We start from the raw sequence: 18,151 nt of genomic DNA on the forward strand, positions 1-18,151 counted from the left end.
TTTCTTGTACAGGATGTGGAAATAGAACTCCACATGTATTGGAACCACAAATTACAAACGTGGAAATATAGTAGTTCCCACAGTTTAACTGCAGTGAGCCTGACATCTGGCAGGTACACTGCTGGGACTCTCCACTTGAGGGCAATTCTCTGCTCATTTTTAGGTTAGTGTAACATTTTCCCGGTGCAGCAACTTGCTGTGTCCATAGTATAAATTGTTCTGAGGTAGAAAATAAAAGCCAAGCATAAACTGATGGAAAGGTGATGCAGCTCACAAATAAAACCATTCTTCCTTATTATTTTCTTCTCTCAAGAGGAGCATATGTCACATATGAGTATAGCATGTCAGTTATAAATGGCATGGGGTAGGGAGGTTTGCCAAGTATTTCTCATTCACTATAGGTAATAATTGGGTTCTACTCTCTTAACTTTGATTTATGCTATATTATTACAGTTTTGATCATCACGAGTTGTTTTAAATAATTCCAGAAAGTTATGAGTAAATCAACATTCCAAGTTTCTAGTTACAAAAGGTATCTCATGAGCTAATTTTACCAAGATGGAATAACCTTGGAATATGCTACATTTTATAGCCCTCTTTGAAAACTCGTAATGACTATTAGCATAACAAAGGCTACAAAAGTCTGAAGTCAAATTTTCAGTTGTTTATTTCAACAGGATTTTTTAATTGAAGCCCTTTTGATATTGATAAGGACTACATGGAAGAATTTGGGAAACACTGGAATGATTTGTTTAATTAATAATAAACAAATGTATGCCTATAGAAATAATTTTTAACATGATGGATCTAATTCCTAGTAAAATTTGATGCAAGTTTTAATAAGGATAGTAAGTAATATCAAGTGACTTCAAACCATCTGCTTTACATGACATATCCATAGGAAATGCTGGAAGGCAAACTGATATTTTTACTTCCTACAATGTTTTCTACAGGTATTGTCATTATAGTTCATATTATACCAGATGGGATCATAAGATAAATAATGTTACCTTTAAAAAAAAATACTTTGAATACAATGCTTGAGTCTGGGCACAGATTTAAAAAAAAAATCATTAATAGCATGGAGTTATGTGATCTTTTTAAGATCCAGAGGCAAAAATCTTAACTTTCTCATGTAATAGGAGATTGGGGTACTCATATTCAATTTCAAATAACAAGAATGTCTTTCAGTGAATTGTGTGTTCCATCTGTCACACTCTCCACATTTCACCATTGACAACATTAGTGACGTGATCTAAGAAAATGTTCCCAGCAGGTCTTATCATATTGAATAATGGTCTCTTTTACATGAGCAGGTTGTTAAATCAGCAACACCAATTTCAGACTAGAAATGAAAATCAACACTGAACTTACCAGATGAGTGGAACTGATAGATTCTCATAGAGAACTGCAGTTAGTATAATGTAGTTTAGAAATGTAGTTAGTGTAATACAGATCACATAAAGAAAAAATAATAAAGTAAAATTAAAGAGAGAGGAGTTCTTTAAGCTCTGTATTGAAAATTGAGTCTAATGTTAAAGGGAAAAATGTGACTGCTCTCTGATGCATTTTGATAATTAAGTCAATACATATTTTTGGTGGTTGTTGCTGGTTTAGTCCTACCCTAATCTCTAAAGAAAATATTTGCTGTTGACAAGTGGGTCATAAGAAACATGGTAGCTGGTGTTCTATTTTGGTTATCTTTTGCTTTACAACAAACTATCCCAAAATGTAATGGTTGAAAAAAATAATTTTGTGATAGCTGATTTTTGTAAGTGAGAAATTCAGACATGTCTCACCAGGTCTATTTTCCTGTCTGTGTTATCTACAGGGGTCATGCAGTAGATTGCAGCTAACAGCTGGGTGGTGTACAAGGTCCAAGATAGCACATCACTCAGATGCCTGGTGCCGTGGTGGGAAGTCTGGAAGGCTGTTCAGTTAGGACCTTTTCCATCTCCTTATAGTATCACTGCCTCTTCAAATGGTCTCTCCAGCAGGATAGGGTGACTATTTATATGAATTCTGAAGTAAAAAGGAAGAGATTTCTTAGTCCTCTAAAGGACTAGGTCTGGAGTAGATTTATTCAAAGTAGGCTTTGAACAAGCCCAGATATACAGGGAGGGAAAATAGACTTTAATTTTCAGTGGAGGGAGTTATCAAACAATGTGTGGGCATTTTAAAATTACCATAGTCTACTATCTAGTCAAAAAATATTTATATTTCTCCACATGCAAAATATACTCCCCCCCACCAATACTCCTTAGGTTTCATTTCATTCAGAGGGGGATGCAAATTCCAGGATCTCACCTTCTAGATCATTTCCAGATGCAGTTGAATCTCCTTGAAAGGTTTCTTAAGTGTAATTTCTCTGCTTCAGTAAACTTGTGATCTAAAGGGACCAAATATGTTCCCCTGACATACCCAGCACACAATGGACAGAGATAGGCACTAGCTACTGTTTAGAAAGGAGAAATATGGGAGAAACAGCATTCATTGGTCCATATTCATTCTGAAATCCAGCCGAGCACATGACAATAGTTACTTGGGTAGGCCTTCATTCTGTTTCCTGAAAATCAGTGTTTACAAACTGTACGGCACTAAGCATCAAATGTCTTTATATTTCCAGCTTCCGATAATAATTTTTCTCTTTGTCTTTTCAAGGCCCTTATGGCCTTTATTAAGCTTCCTAAAGGTCTTTCTTGCTTCTTCACATCATCACATCCCAAAGTCAGTGTCATATGCTTTAGGTTCTTATCACTGCATATTTCTAGTAACAAATCACCCATTACCCAGTCCCCAAACCATATCACATGCTCACTGACTTAGTGATTCCATTTAGCTTTGTCATATTCCCAGTAACTGCTCTCTGGCTGCTTTGACAGATGCAGTTTTGAGTCAGATAGCATTCTCTGTAGAATAAAGTCATGTGAGTTTGGCTAGGAATATCATTGTGATAACTCATAATCGTGTGTAAAAGATAAGAGCATGTATCATACCAGAGGTTACAAATGAAACTAACTGTTGATCTTTGGTATTTTCTTCTTTAAAATATTTTCTTCTTTTTCTTCTTTTCCTTATCCTTCTTCTTCTTTGTTTTTAATGCTTAACCCATAGGCATAAAGAATAAGATCTTGGCACTGTTCATTCCTAGTACATGATATAAAACATTCACTGAAGTACTCCCTATCTCTACCACATTCACTATAAAAATGATTAGGACACAATAACAGTATATAATGGCTAAACATGAAAAGTTTAGATATGTTTGAGGGGCGCGGCTATGGAGTGAGTGTTTGTTTCCCTCCAATGTTCATATGTTGAGGCCTTAACAACCAATGCAATGGTATTTGGATATAGGACCTTCAGGGGCTAATTAGGGTTAGATGAGATAATAAAAGTAGGTCCTTATGACAGGATTAATGTCCTCATAGAAGGGACACCAGAGACTTCACATTCTTTCTCTCTATCCTTGAGTGCAGGAACCAAGGAACGGTCATGTGAGCACGCACTGAGAAGCCTGGCGCCCTGACCTCAGACTTCCAGCCTCCAGACTGTGAGAAATAGTTTTTGTTTATGCCATGCAGCCCATGGCATTTTTGTTATGATAGCCTGCACTGACTAATACAAGAAGAATTGGTTTATCGCACGGATATTTACAAATTACGTTGTGTTGTGCAGTAATCCCAAGGAATATTTATAACAGCAAGTTATTTGTATGCCTCAAAATTTCAAAGGCATATTCTTTAGTTCATTTAAGAAGGAGTATCAGGAGGATTTAGGAAAATAAGTGGAAGAAAATATGACTTAAAAAGCCCTGTTATGCTTCTTAGTGCTTATTTAAATAATAGTATTCACAGAAACAATATTCCCATGTCCTTTGTCTTATATACAGGTAAAAATGTTTGCCTGTAATTCAGCTGTTAAGTTATCAGCTGGAACAGAAAAATAAGTGTACTTCAATTTTGAAGATTGCCAACAGTTCCATTAAAATGAAAAAATAAATTAAGTGTAAAGATTCCTCTAAGGTCAAAGATACGTTTTAAAAACAATAAATGGATGGAAGAATTATTGAAAATTCAAAGATATTTTTATATCATTTTCTAGGTGTCTATATAAGCCATAAAGAACTATTCAATATGACCTTTTAAGATCACTGGGAAGACATTACATAATATATATATTACTATATATATATTACTATGTATATTACTATATATACATATAGTAATTCTCTGTCTATGCTAGGTGCTACTTGCTTTGATTAGGGTAGTTTTATGGTATAATTAAAAATTATCATGTCCTGATGTTGTAAGAATTATGTAAATGGTATAGAAGCCCATCTGGATTACTGTCGATAGCTGATGGTTTCCAAAGTAACCAGAAATCAAGATATGATGGCATTTGAGTAGTATGAGAGTTACTGCACATTAGGCAGGGAAATAATATGATGTTCAACGGGTAGGAGCCTGTATAACAGTGAATATGTGTCTATGTCCTGTCATACGTGTGACTTGCTTTCAAATTATTTTGTATTGATCCTAATTTATGGGCATCCTATTTATGTTGTCTCTATAAGGATTATATAATAGGGTTATGGCTCACAGATGGCAAAGGTCTTTCCTTATAGAATGTAATTACTCTATCTCAACTCCAGCAGAAAATTTGGTTTTGGTAAATAATGAAGGATAACACTAATTTGGGGGGGGGGGGCAAAACATATAGAGCATTTGGACATCAGTCTGTGAAAAGGTATTAAACAATATATAATTGGCTGCATTTGAAAGAAGCTTGAAGTGTACAAATTTCCAGATATATGTGAAGATGATGAAGGCTCTGTAGTTTTTTTTTCTTTTACTTTTTCTAATCCAATAGAAAAATTAAAATCTAAAAGACTAACTTTTTTTTTTTAAATTTATTGGGGTGACAATTGTTAGTGAAATTACATAGGTTTCAGATGTACAATTCTGTATTACATCATCTATAAATCCCATTGTGTGTTCACCACACAGAGTCAGTTCTCCTTCCATCACCATATATTTGATCCCCCTTACCCTCATCTCCCACCCCCCACCCCCTTACCCTCTGGTAACCACTAAACTATTGTCTGTGTCTATGAGTTTTTGTTTCTCATTTGTTTGTCTTGTTCTTTTGCTGTTTTTGGTTTATATACCACATATCAGTGAAATCATATGGTTCTCTGCTTTTGCTGTCTGACTCAGTTCGCTTAGCATCATACTCTCAAGAACCATTTATGTTGTGACAAATGTTACTATATCATCTTTTCTTACACCGAATAGTATTCCATTGTGTATATATACCACAATTCTTTATCCATTCATCTATCGAAGGACATTTTGGTTGTTTCCATGTCTTGGCCCCCTATCACCTCTGCTTTCAACATAGTGTTGGAAGTCCTTGCCAGAGCAATCAGGAAAGAGAAAGAAATAAAAGGCATTCAAATTGGGAATGAAGAAGTTAAATTATCACTCTTTGCAGATGACATGATGCTATATATAGAAAACCCTAAAGACTCCACCAAAAGCTATTAGAAACAATCAATGAATACAGTGAAGTTGCTGGCTACAAAATCAACGTACAAAAGTCCATTGCATTCCTATATACTAACAATGAAATCTCAGAAATAGAAATACAAAAAACAATTCCTTTTGCAATTGCAGCAAAAAGAATAAAATACCTAGGAATAAACTTAACCAAGGATGTGAAGGACCTATATGCTGAAAACTACAAGACGTTTTTGAAAGAAATTGAAGAAGACACAAAGAAATGGAAAGACTAACTTTTCAAGAGAATTTGAATCATTATTTTAACTAAAAATAATTCTTCTATGCAATCTAAGGTTATGATTTGTGACTCTATATGATGTTTTACGAAAATTAGTTCTTTTTTGTTAGCACTTAATTTTTGGTGGTAAAGAAATGTATGGCTCTTCCCTTTCGTATAACTGGACAATAATGGGGTAAAAAGTATTGCTGAATATTAAACTACATTATATTGTTGTATGAGAAGCAGATACTTTATGCCCTTTATTTCTTACTTGCCCTATGTGGTATTTCCTATTATAGTTCTGTACTTTATCCAGGTATTCAATTCTGCATACACAGATTATATATACTCAAAATATTGCTGTGGCAATCATTTGAGGATATAGCTTAAATTAATATTTTACTTTTTAAGATAAAGTCCTGCTAATACTGTACAAATTAACACAAATAATATTTCAGTAATTATATATACATGGATTAATAAAAAGCCTGAACTGCAATATATGTTAAAGTCAATGTATTTTAATACTTATGGCAATTTAGTATTGGGAAGTTTACCAATTAATTATTGCCTTACTTGAAAAAAGTACATGGAAAAATACAAAAGATTGAGGTTGTAATTTGTAATTAAGTTACAATTTTTTTATTTATAGGCATATTATACATAGGTAAATATTTATACATAGGCATCGACAAGTTGATTAAAAGTAAATTGTATTCAAATTTTGTGTTTAATATCTCACCATTTTGTATTTGGACAGCTTTTTGAAGAGGACAAATGTGTATAGCACTTTATACTTATACATCTTAAGTTAATTTGACCTAATAGTATAGTGTAATTTGAGGGATCAAAATTGTATCAAAAGTTATATTTGGCAGTAGTATATTATCTACAAATCTGTACATTATTTCTTAGGCATTCTACTACTAACCATGCTCTAAATGATTGACCCATTATCAACTTTTATTCTGGTATTTCAGGTAATTTCCATAAATTTCCTTGCATTCATGAATAACTTCAAACAACATTTCATTATCATAAGACTGAAACAAAAATAATGATGCAATGCATATCCAATCTATTAGAAGAGCGTAATTACCTTGTCAAACAACAAAAGAGATCATGCAACATGAACTGCCATGAATGGATTTATGCTCCAACCCCATGATCACTGTCTATTTTAGTATTCATAGTCCAAATACTTAAGAACTCACTGCAGGTTTTTCTTTAAAGTTTATGATAATATAGCTATTCAAATACAAAGAAAATTAAGTTTTTTCATTCTTTGAAAATCTGAGAAATATTCTTCCTGCCCTCATTTCCCCTTTGTTCTCTCCAATTTCCAAAATTAGTCTCATTCACAGCCTTCAAATAATATTTAAACTTAGAATCTGCTCCTGCCTGGCTCTAGCTCATCATTCATTCCTCAGTTTATATATTTCAAAGTAAAATTGAATTTCTATAATGTTACCAAAATGCATTTTATAAGTAAATATAGTTTCATAGAGAAAATATTCAAAGAAAATATTTTGAAAAAAATCACAATGTAAGAAAATATTTACTAACTAGAATAAGAGAGGAAAAAGTGGAAAGTGTATTATCTTCAAATACCGCAGTTTTAATCTTACAAATTTATTGAACATAAAACATAGGAAAAAGCAAATATAACTATATAGTGATTTCTGAAATGGAATTTCAAGAGAAACAGCCATGAAAACTTGAATGAATCATTTTTTACCCTGTTTCAAATGACAGAAATGATCATGACTTTGGTTGTCAATGTTAGGTCACTTGGAAAGGATATAACTGTGAAAAGTCATAAATTCCTGGAGTGAAACTGCTACAGAATGATTGAGGAACATGCTTCAAGTGAATTGGCTCAAGTACTAAAACTATGCATTTAAATATATGAGAGAGTAAGGTAAAATATTTTATATGTATCTACTATTGTTTTTTACAAGCAACTTTCATAATTATCCACCTTCAACCAAATTTATAAAATCTAATACAGCAATCTAGCTATATAAATAGAGTTCAAAATACCCACAGGGAAACCAGAAATCACTGTATGGTGATAAAATTTATATGGGGCATATAAAAGTAATTTGGTAATTGGCAGTTAATCAACAGTTTTTCCTAGGACTCTCCCCTTTTCTCTCGTGTATTATTTCAATATATGTCAAGCGACATACAAATAAAGTGATGTTTTACTACCTTTTGTTCTGGTAAAATTTTTACATGTCACCTATTACATCTTTGACTTAGGAATTTTAAATTGCACCAAACTAACTGCATAATAACTGCAAATCTTGGAATGAAAAATAAAGATCGATAGTACTAACTAAACTTTTAACACTTTATAGATTATTTGGGAATAATCAATATATCATACTATGCAAAAAGCAACCCCAGTTCTCTTGCCTACACTAAAACAAACAAAAACCCTTGATTTTGCTAATTCAGCAAATTCAAATATTCTTGTGAACTTATCATTCACATTTTTGAATCAATTCTTTCCTCCAAATTCAGGCATTACGTGAGATAATTCAAGTTAACTCATCTACCCAGTCACATTTAAGTATATGTTGGAATGTCGAATAATCACATGCATTTTCAACCCAACAACATTTAGTGTAAAAGTTAGAGTGAGATGCAATTAGATGAGATGAAGCCTTAAAAGGTTTATATAAGAACACAGGCTTAGAACAGAACACAGAAGTCTGTTCTAAGAGAACTTCTAATTCTTTTAAACTTTCAATAACATTTTGTGGTAATATCTTGAAATTGCTAACATAAATGCTTGAAATAGTTGAAGCAGTTACCTTTGTGTTTTCAATTACTTTTGTTTAAGTAATGTCACAGTGACACAAGGCTTGTCATATAACTATTTTTTTTTTGTTTGAGTTTTTAATATGTTGTGGCTAAGACCAAAAATACGATCTGTCACATTTTATTTCTTCTGGAAAACTTATAAATGCAATTACTTAGTTTGAAGGGATTAATTTAACTTTAAGTTAGATTTTTGGATTTATAGTTTAGGTTATTCCAAATCAAAAACATATAATTAAATTAGATTATTTTTCTTTCTTTTCTCTAAAAAAGCATCAAGATACTATAATTTATACACAGAATGCATTAAAACAAACAGTTTGATGGGCAAATATGTATGTGGTGCTTCTCAGGCAGTGTTAGCATTTATACATTTCTTTTGTGTGTTTAGAGGTTTTTTTTCTGTTAGTATTCATTACATTTAATTATAAAAGTTACCATATTTTAGTGGAATACAGCCAAATTTTATATTAAAATTGCGAGCTTAGATCGGAATATTTATAACCCAGTGGGAATCTAGGCAACTCTCTTATAGACTATCTTTGTGACTTCCCTAAGCCTTATCTTTCTTTTATATGAAATAGAAGGTATGATAATTATTTAAATATTCTGAGGAGTAATTGCAAAAGTATATATAAACTTTTAAAAAATGTACCACATGCTTAAAATTGTATTCAATATTTAATTAACTTATTGAATTCAAATTTACTTCACACTGATGAAATTGACTAACATAGGAAAAAGATACTCTAAATTACACATCTATAGGTAAGCTATAGGAACTCCCTGGAGATAGTGGTAGGAGTATCAGAGCTTGTCTACATTCTAAAAAAACAATCTGATAGTATTCTGTGAAATGAAGTACCTATATCTCACTGTCCTGCAATTCTGACCTTGTGAAACTTTCTCCTGAGTGGGCTTCTAAGAAGATCTGCATTGAAATGATTGCAACACTGAGGAAGAAAGAAGTTATAGTCTGCCTAAGTATTCATCATTAAAGAGACAGACAGAATATATATGCATGAGATGCATGAGAACTATATAGTCCGATACAATGGTTTGAAACAATTAACTAAATATTAATAATATTCAAAAATAATCCAGAGTGTCAAATTTAGAAACAGAATGAGATCTGTATTAAAGACACTAGACTAATTATCTGTGGAGAAAGGCATGTGATAAGGGAAGGAGGAAAAGTAATAAAATAAAACAAAAGAAAGGCTTTGGAAGACAAATGATGATATCAAAAATTATGAAAAACAAAGCTCTTCGCATATATATCACAAAATAAAATAAATTGAATCAGAGTTTACTGAAGGGTTAAAGATATTAAATCAATGAGAAATTCAAGCCTTAAAAAACAAAACTTTCGTTTCCAGTCAATATGGAATAACATAAATTTGAGTTAGCCACACACTCTAAACTAGAAAAAAAATCAGACAAAATATATGGAAAAATAGTTTTTAAGCATTATACATCAATTAGCATAGGATAGTGATGAAGGGAAAGGGGAAGTAAATTAGATCACTCTTAAAATCATGACAATTGACAATCTGAAGAGAATAACTAGGCCACAGAGCAGACTGGAAATCCAGTTGTTGCTGAACAGTATCCCCAAGTTGAGACATCACTAGAAGTAGGAGGAGTACAAGGCAACTTCAAGTTTACAAAGAGACTGTGAGGGAAGGAATTGCACAGAGATTTGGCTCTGGAGATTGGCAATACCCTTCTGGAATCCTCAGTTGAATTATAACTATTGTATGCATATGAAACAACTACTCAAGAATCAACTGATAACATCAGAGTCCCGAAGGATTGATCTCAAAGCTCACACAGGGATGGGAATAGTTCATGTAACCATAAACCTAATGGTCCCTAAAAATGGCACAATAATAAAATTAGTACCCAAGAACATTAGAACACTTATTAAAATTATGATCTATATGTTTGAGAAGGTAGAAAAGAACATTGAACATGTAATGTAGAGAAAAGGAAAACAACAAAAATAAAATAAAATTTTAAAGAAGTAAAATAGGACTGCCAGTAATGAAAATGTACAATATCTGAGATGAAAAATGCACTGGAGGAATTAAATATGTATTTGACATTGCAGTTGAAAAGATGAATGAACTTGAAAACACAACACTAAAAACTATTCAAAATGAAACATGGATTGAAATAAGAATAACAAAAAAAGAAAGAATAGAGTTATGGGACAACTTCAACAGGCCTAATATGCATACAAGTACTGCCTTTAAGGAAAGGAAAGAGAGGGAAGGACTTAAAGTATTTTAAGAAATTATGGTTGAATAATTTGCAAATTTGAAGAAGACAGCCAGGAATCTCTTTGGAAATTTGAAAAAGGCAGCCAGAAATTATTAATTTCTGTGAATAACATTATATCCATTCTGTAATCAGAAAACACAGAATATACAACCCAAAATGCATTAGTAATAATCTTATTTACTGAAAATATCAGAGAATAGTATAGTACCCAAAATTGATTTAAAAATTCATCTTAGTTATTACCAATGTCAGTTTTTCCAAATGTATAGTGAGAAACATAATTGCTAAAGGGAAATAATATACATGACCTGAGATTTGCACATTTTTTCCTCTGTGGGCAAAAACATAGGAAAATAAATTCATAATATTCAGTTTCATAGTTTGCTATGAGGAACTGAATAATTAATTCTATATCTACTTTTTTTTTTTTTTTTTTTTGTAAATTAGAAAATATTCACTCTCATTACCCCCTGGGCCCCATAGGAAGAGTGCATTTCCTTACCTCCTTGTTCCTATGCTTAACTATAAAACTTGCTTTAGCTAATGGTATATTAGCAACTGTGACATGACTTGGTGACTTGAGATGAACTAGTTCAATTGGACTTGTGCACTCATTCTTCATTTTAATGCAAGAACATGGGGTATATATTCACTGACCTTAAAAGAATGAAAGACAGAGTCAATCTGGTCAAAACATAAAACTTAGAAATAACACTTTGTAACATCAGAATATATCCAATAAATGCTAGTGAAGATACAGACATATAAGAATAAATAAATAAATACTTATGTTTTAAGTCACAGAATAATTTACATCGATTGCTTATACAATTTATGTGTGATGATGGCTAAATAATTCAGAAGTTGGTACAAACTTTGGCATACAAAACATGTGGCATTAGTCTGAAAACTGGCAGCAAGGAAGCTATTACAGGAGATCAGAAAAGTAGTGACTGATGTTATGCAGGAGCAAACATTTATTAAAAATTAAAATGGCTGACATCTAGTTTATGGTTCCACATGTAACAAGCTTAGAAGTTGACCTCTGTCCTAACAAGTATAAAGGTAAAGAAAGGGACTATCCAAGGAATGTGGGACAAGTACCAAATGTGTTACACACACACACACACACACACACACACACACACACACACACACAATGGGAATATGAGAAGAATGAGAGAAAGGGATAGAAGGAAAGTTTGAAACAAAATAACAAATTTATCCAAATTAATTTCAGACACTGAATCACATAACCAGGAATCTAAGAGAACACCAAGCAGAATAAATGCTCAAAAACCGTACTTATGCATATCATACTCAAAGGACAAAAAAAAATTAAAAAAAAAAAATATATATATATATATATATATATATATATATATATATATATATATATATATATATGATAAAGGAAAAAATAATCTTGAAAGGAGCCAAAGGAACTAAGCACCTTACTTATAGAACAACAAAGATAAGAAATATACCCAACTTATCCTTGGAAATTATGTAAGCAAGAGACTGGAATGAAATATTTAGGGGAAAAAAACAAAAACTAAAAATGCCCTTCAATTCTGTACCCTGTGAAATTATCCTTCAATAATGATGGAGAAATAAAGACTTTCTCAGACAAACAAAAACTGAGGGAATTTGTTGCCACTTAACTGTCTTTCAAGAAATGTTAAAATAAGTTCTTTAGAGAGAAGAAAAATAATATAGGTCAGGAACTTAGCTCTACATAATATAACAAAGAACATGGAAGAAGGAATTAGTGAACATAACATAAAAACTTTTACCTTTTTAAGTTTTAATTGATATAACAGATACAAAATAATACCAATAATGTATTTGATTATATATGTTATATATATATATATATATATATATATATATATATATATATATATATATATGAAATAAATGAAAGCAATGATATAACAGATAGAAAGATTTAGGATAATTTTGTAATTTTGTAATTATAAAGTACTTATAGGGAGTTCCAGACAAGGTGGTAAAATAGGTAAACACTGTGTTCACCTTCTCTCATGACCACATCAAAATTACAACTAAATTATAAAACAATCATCATTGAGAATTTCCTGAAATCTTGCTGAACTGAAGCCCTACAACTACGGACATACAGAAGAAGCCACCTCCAGACTGGTGGAATGGGTAGAGACGCAAAAGGGGCTGGTCCCACACCCACGTGTGACCATTGAAAATTTGGAAGTATATCTCAGCTGCAGAGGTCCCCCCCGCGAAGCAAGGGGTCCCGGCACCATACCAGGCTCCCCAGCTCAGGGTTCCAGTGTCGGGGTACAAAGGTCCCCATAATTTCTGGTGGTGAAAAACAGCACACTTTGTGGCTGAGAATGGCTGGAGTCTCAGGCCCTCTTCTTAAAGGAACCAAACATAGACTTACTGATGGAATCACTGGCTCTGAGCTCCAGTTCTGGGGCAGCAGCTCAAGAGGCAATGGGGACATGTGGAGGGACACTGAGTTGTACAGCTTCAAGGCTACGGCTGGAAGGGCAGCTTTCTCCTGGTCAGAAGAGCTGGAGGAAGCCATTGTTTCTTTGTTGAGCCCTCGTCCTTTCTAGCGTGCAGAAGCAGGCAGCAGCCATATCTGAGTTTCCTTCAGGCTAGCTGACACCAGTTGCTCGCAAAACCCTGGTGATTCTGAGACCCCACCCCACCCAACTTTTGGAACACACAAGCCATTCCCAGTGGCTTTTTCAAAAAACCATTTGCCTTTGCACATGCTGCAGATTTTCCAAGGGTTTCTCAAAGGTTTGCAAAAACCAGACAAACAGCATCTGGCTCGAGCAAGTCCCATACCTCCAACTGAGCGGCCATAAGCCCAGCATTAGAAGAAACTGTCTTGGTTCATGGCTTAGCCTTTGGTGATACTTCCAATTATAGTGCAAGAGGCAGCCAGCTGCTGATAGTTTTGTGGCTCCTGCCACGTGGACCCAGATAGGGCACAGGCTGCAGCTGGACTTGGCCTGCAGTAGGTCCCTTCCCAGGTGGCCTTGGGGCTGGCGTGCCCAGTGGCCAGCTTTGAAACAAACTGGAGCATCACTCGGCAACCTCCAAGGATGGCACACTTAAGGGGAAGGTCCCAGAGCCCTACTGAAGAAGATCTGGTCTGTAGAGTCAGACCCTTCACCACATCTCTACCACTGTAGTCACGGCCAGTCCTCACAACCAATGAGCCCGAAGGTCAATGCCTCCCATTGATGAGCAAGCAACAACCAAGGCTTAACTACAATTGGAGGGCTCATGCAACACACACAAGGGACACACTTGCATGGCTCAGGTGACCAGGAAGACTGCACCACTGAGCCCCACAGCACTCCTACTACATAAAGCCACTCTACAAAGATCAGGAGACATAGCATTCCTACCTAATACATAGAAACAAATCAAGGAAGGCAACAAAAATGAGAGACAAACAAACATGTCACAAATAAAGAACAGAATAAAGCTTCAGAAAAAAGAACTAAATCAAATGGAGACAGACAAGCAATCTACCAGATACAGAGATCCAAACACTGGTTATAAGGATGCTCAGTGATCTTAGGGAAGCTTCAACAAAGAGATGAGAAATATGAAAATGGAGACAGAAAACATAGAAAAAAGAAGCAGTCAGTAATAAAAAATGCAATAATAGAAATGAAGAATACAGTACAGGGAATCAACAATAGATTCGATGGAGCAATGGACTGAACTAGTGATTTAGAAAATAAGATAGCAGTAAACACCCAAAAAAGGGACAGGAATCCAAAAAAATTAGGATAGTTTAACGGACCTATGGGACAATGTCAAGCAAACCAAGATTTGCATCAAAGGGTTACCAGTAGGAGAAGAGAGACAGCAAGGGAATTAAAACCTATTTGAAGAAATAATGACAGAAAATGTATATAACCCGGTGAAGGAAATAAATATACAAGTCCAGGAAGCACAGAGAGTCCCAAACAAGATGAACCCAAACAGGCCCACACCAAGACACATGATAAATAAAATGCCAAACATTAAATACAAAGAAAGAATCTTAAAAGCAGCAAGAGAAAAGCAGTTAGTTACCTACAAGGGAGCCCCTATAAAACTGTCAGTTGATTTCTCAACAGAAGTTTTGCAGGCCAGAAAAGTTTGGCAGGAAATATTCAAAGTATGAAACACAAGGACCTACAACATAGATTACTCTGCCCAGCAAGGTTATTATTTAAATTCAAAGGACAGATAAAGAGAAGAAAAAGCTAAAAAAGTTCATCACCACCAAACTAGTATTATAGGTAATCTCAGAGGGACTTCTTTAAGACAAAGTAATAATAATAATAATAGTAATAATAATAATAATGACAATAACTAGATACCTATCAACAATTGCTTTCAATATAAATAGATTGAATGATCCAATCAAAAGATAGGGGGACTGAATGGATAAGAAAACTAGACCCTTACATATGCTGCCTACAAGAGATTCACTTCAGATCGAAAGACACACAGAGATGATAGTAAAGGAATGGGAAAAACGTCTTTCATGAAAATGGAAACAAACAAACAAAACAGCTGAGGTGGCAATACTTATAGCAGACAAAAGAGACTTTAAGACAAAGATGATAACAAGAGATAAAGAAGGACCTTGTGATCCCACTTCTGGGAATTTATCTGAAGAAACCCAAAATGCTACTTTGAGGAGACATTTTCATTGGAACATAATGCCATATGTTCATTGCAGCATTATTTAAAATAGCCAAGGTATGAAGGCAATCTAGGCATCCTTGAACGGATGAATGGATAAAGAATATGTGGTACATATATACAATGGAATATTAATCAGCCATAAAAAAGAACGAAATCTTGCCATCTGCGACAACATGGATGGCCATAGAGGGTATTGTGCTGAGTTTAGTAAAATAGCAAAAGAAAAATATCATATGATTTCAATTATAAGTGGACTCTAAAAACAAAATAAACAAACAAAGCAGAAACAAACTCATAGATATAAAGAACATTTTTGTGGTTGCCAGATGAGAGGGGATTTTGGGGTGGGTGAAAAAGGGGACGATATTAAGGAAAACAAATGGATAGTTACACAGTAGTCATGGGGATGTAGGATATAGCATGAGGAATGCAGTCAATAATATTGCAATAATTATATATGGTATCAGATGGGTACTAGATCTATCAGTACCCATGGGAGGGGGTTTGGGGGCAGGGTGAAAGGGGTAAGGCATCAAGAAATACAAATTGGTAGTAGTTACAAACTAGTCACGGGGATGTAAAATAAAGCAGAAAGAACATAGTGAATGATATGTTAATAACTATGTATAGTGCTAGGTGGGTACTAGACTAGTCATGGGGAACACTTCGTAAATTATATAAATGTCTAACCACTATGATATATACCTGAAATTAATATAAAATACTATTGAAGAGCAACTGTAATTTAAATAAAGAAAGTGGGAATGATAAAGTGGAATAAGAGGTACAAAGTTCCAAGTATAAAACAAATGTCTTGGGGATGTAACTTACAACACAGAAAATATAGTCAATAATGTTGAATAACTATGATGTAAACCTGAAGCTATTATAATATTGTATGTTAGCTATATTTTAATAAATGTCTTAAAAATAAAGTATATATGCTACTTGGAAAGAAGTATATTGTTACTGAAAAGTGGATGTGGTTTAGTTTTAATTGTAGGTATAAATATATATTGCAAACTTTATGTCAACATCTAAACATATTTTTAAAAAGAAGTAACAATAATATGCTAAGGGGAGAAAATGGAATCATACAAAATGTTTAATTTTAAACCACAAAAGACAGCAAAAGTGTTAAAAGCAAAAATAGGAGCAATGATCAAAAATAATAATAACAAAAATGGTAGATATTAATCCAACCATATTGATAATTATATTTAATATCAATGGTCTAAATGCACCAATTGAAAGACAGAGATTGCCAGAGTGGATTAATAAAAAAGAAACTATTACATGTTTTCTACAAGCAATATTAAATATAAATACATGCATAGATTAAAAGTAAATGGATGCAGACAAATATATCATGTAAAAAATAGAAAGAGAAATATAAAGGGAGTACAGGTGGCTATATTAATTTCAGTCACAGAAGCCTTCCAAGCAAGGAGAGTTAGGATATTACATAATGATAAAAGAGACAATTATCCAAAAAGACACAAACATTTTTAGTGTGTATGTGGCTAATAACTGAGCATCAAACTATGTGAGGTAATAACTAATAGAATCATAAAGAGAAACAGATAAATTCACTATTATAGATGGAGATATCAACACCCCTGTCTCAAAAATGGACAGATCCAGTGGGAAGAAAAACAGTAAAGACATAGTTGAACTCAACAAAATATTCATTCTCCTGTATATAATGGACTTGTATAGACTACTTCATCCAACAACAGCAGAGTACACATTTTTCTCAAACTCACATGGAACATTCACTAAGACAGACCACATTTTGGGACATAAAACACACCTTAACTAATTAAAAAAAAAATATATATATATATATATATATACATATATATATATATATATACACACACACACACACACACACATATATACACATATACACATATACACACATACACACATACACACATACACACATACACACATACATATATATATATATATATAGTAAAATGCCTGTTTTCAGACCACAATGGAATTGAACTAGAAATCAATAACAGAAAGATAACTGGAAACTCCAAAATATGTGAGATCAGATATTGTATTTCTAAATAACACATGGGTGAAAAAATCCTCAATAAAATATTATCCAATTGAATCGAACAATGTATAAAAATTATTATACACTACAACCAAGTGTGATTTATTCCGGATATACAAGGCTGTTTCCAAATCAAAAAATCAAATAATGTAATTTATTACATAAGACTTAAAGTAAAAAATAATGTGATTATATCAATATATGCATAAAAGCATTTGACAAATCCAACGCTTATTCTTTATAAAATTTCTCAATAAACTAGGAATAGAAAAGAACTTTCTCAACTTGATAAACACCATCTACAAAACTTACAGCTAGCATTATATTTAACAGAGAGAAACTCAAATTTCCCCACTAATATCATGTACAAGGCAAAGATTTTCCTTCCCATCATTCATTTCCTGATCATACTGAAGTCCTTGCCAATGCCATAAGACAAGACAAATAAATAAAAGGCATACAGATTGGGAG

The sequence above is a fragment of the Rhinolophus sinicus genome, linkage group LG01, assembly GCF_036562045.2.
Source record: "Rhinolophus sinicus isolate RSC01 linkage group LG01, ASM3656204v1, whole genome shotgun sequence".
NCBI lineage: Eukaryota > Metazoa > Chordata > Mammalia > Chiroptera > Rhinolophidae > Rhinolophus > Rhinolophus sinicus.